The sequence below is a fragment of the Ursus maritimus genome, unplaced genomic scaffold (assembly GCF_017311325.1).
Source record: "Ursus maritimus isolate PB19 unplaced genomic scaffold, ASM1731132v1 scaffold_15, whole genome shotgun sequence".
Taxonomy (NCBI): Eukaryota; Metazoa; Chordata; class Mammalia; order Carnivora; family Ursidae; genus Ursus; species Ursus maritimus.
In genome coordinates, this window is record NW_024423897.1 from 62,567,406 (window position 1) to 62,570,277 (window position 2,872).

A 2,872-nucleotide genomic window follows, 5' to 3' on the forward strand; every position below is an offset into this window, starting at 1 on the left:
GCCCAGGGACAGGAGCCCCCAGATTCCAGACGTCTGCCCCCTGGTAACCCAGTGCCTCTGTCTTTCCAGCTGACTTCTGCAGGTTTGCGGAAATGTTCCCCAACTTCGCAGAGGAGTACCTGTACCCCAAGCAGACACATTCGGACAGCTGCGCACAGACGCCCCCCACTCCAACCCCCAACGGCTTCTGTGCGGACTTCAGCCCTGAAAACGCGGATGCTAGAAGGAAACCGTTCCGTAAGAAACTGGACTAGGACAGAAGGTTCTGGAGAGATGAGGCCTCTCTGCGGCCCTGTCACCACCCGCCTCCACCTGGCCGTGAGCCTGTTCACGGTGACACGGCCGGGCCTCGCTCTCCCGCGTGTGCTGTGCATGTACTGGCCTCGGGCCCGAGTTCTGCGACACCCGGGGTCGTTCTGCCCCTGTTCTTTTGTGGAGAGCCCTGCGTGAGGGCGGGCCTGTGCCTGAGCCGCGAGGCTGTGTGGGCCCCGGGGGCTGTCCCTCCCGCGACACCTGGGCTGGGGCCCCAGCTATGGCCGAGTCACCTGGACTGTCCCGGGTTCACTTCCCGTGGTCTTTCCTCACGTCTCCACTGGAGTCTGTGCTTGGCGGCTTGCGCGGGTAGACGGGCCTTCACATGCACACGCGACACGCGTGAGACCAAGAGGTGTCCCGTGCGTTTTGATTCCAGCACAAATTCTCTGCCAACCTCTGTGGGATCACCGTTTGGCAGAGCACGGTCTGATTTTTAAACATTTCTATATTTGTGGAAACTCATGAGTATTTTATAAACTTCATTTAGATACTTCAGGAAGCATTCAGCATTTTTAAAAAAGAAGAAAAAATTGTTTTCTACTTCATTTTTCCTTTGAGGGCCAGAGGATATTTATTTATAGGCCCTTTTTTGATAGAATCCGAGGCTGTCTGGGGCTTTGACTTAAATCTCTTTCTGGCCTCTCTCTACCAGGTACATTCCACGTCTGGGTCCGCCACACGCACCCGGCCCAGACGCCTTTTTGCTTCTTTAATCCTTTCCAAATCCCCCTCTTTTTTATAAACATTACCAGCTTGGTATTTCTGTTCAGCGTAACGGAACGTACTCCAGCACAGCGCAGGTCCGCCGGGCGCTGGCGAGGTGCGTGAGTCAGGCGGGAGGCGCAGCGGGACGGCCCTGGCCTGTCTGCTGAGCCTCCCGGAGGCTGACGCCCGGGCGGACGGGCAGGGCCTGGTGGAGGCTGGCTGGCGCCCCGGCGCGTCCAGTGACGGCGCCTGCCCGTGGCCTCCCCGCACCGCGGCACGAGGCCGGCACCCAGGGCGCAGGGAAGGCGCTGGGGCCGCGGTGGCGTCAGAGGCGAGGAGCAGAGCGTCCGCACACAGGAAAGGGACGCGGTGACGTTGCCGCTCCTGGCGCTGAGCTCAGCCCCCAGCGTCGCGTCCTCCCTGCACGGTGAGAGGTCCGCTCTTAAAGCACAAGGACCACGGCTTCTAGTCCGGTCTGTGGCAAAGCCTCGGGTTTGCCTGGGGAAGGAAATTCTTCTGAATTTCTAAAGGGGTTGGATTTTGCACTTGGGCGTCTCCACAGAAAGCGACCGCCAGGGCCGCCAGAAAAAACATTTCCTGACTTCCCGAGGTGTGCCCGCTGTGCGTTTCCAGCAGCGGCCGGAGCGAGGGGAAGGCCCAGCCTCCGTTCCGCCCGCCAGCAAGGCAGGGCCGGCCGGGCGCCAGTGGTGCGGGGTCCGCACGCTCGCAGCCCGGACGCAGCCGTCGTAGCTCGCCGTCACCCACCTTCAACGGCAGAATGCATAAAAATTCATCTTTAGAGAACGTACGCGTGACCAATGAAGGAGGTACATGAACGAGATTCCGAGGGAAGGGACCCTGGCTCGGCTCCCGCCTCTGCGTCTGTGGATGAAGGGCTTTTTGAATGAAATGCCGCTGTGCATTTTCAGGAAAAAATCTCTGATAAGCAGACTTGGAATGGAGGTTTGTTCCTCCTGACCTTCTCCGTAGTGACTTCGCGTCAGTGGCATTCAGAACTGTGAATGTATATAGTTTCGGAGTGAAATCCCTTCGTGTGAGGTGGGGGCAGAAGGGGCCCCACGGGGACCGGGAGTCCAGGGTGGGCGCCGTGGAACAGCTCTGCATTGCCAATGGAATGAATAAAACATGGTCGTACCCACCTGACAATGACGTGTGTTGTGTGGCTTTTTATTAGACAGACAGCAGGGGCGCCCGGGGGGCTCCGTCAGGGAAGCGCCTCACTCTTGATCTCAGCTCAGGTCTTGACCTCAGGGTCGGGAGCCCCGAGTTGGGCTCGCTGCTGGGTGTGGAGCCTACTTAAAAAAATAAAGTCAAAAAGAAAAGAAAGAAAACAGCAGGCATCTCTTAGGCCATGACAGAGAACCAATCAAGATGGGGTTTCTCGGCATCTCGCCCAGCATGTTTGGCAAACACAGTAATTGAAATTCTGTAGAAAAACCTTTCTTGAACTCAGGGAAGGTCTGGAGCGGTTCGGCGTCGTCGGGACAGTGCTGACGTTTTAAGGCGCTCAGACTTGTGCGGCTGTTGGCCTGCGTACTGGGTTGGTTTCTAAAATTTCTCCATCAAACACACGCCTGGAACACACAAGCAGAACAAGACAGGATCCTGCTTTCGTTTCTCTCACCGAGGCAGTGAAGGGCTCAGAATTCGAAGAAACAGGGTCAAAGTCACACAACCCCAAAACTAAGGGAAACAAAACAAGCAGCCGCTCGCTCCAGGGATCGAATAGCACGTGCTGGTCCCACTCGAGCACACGGACTAGCAGGCTGTCCTGAGGACACGTGGCCTGACCCCGGCGGGGGCGGGTCAGAGAAGAGGCGCCCCTGGAATG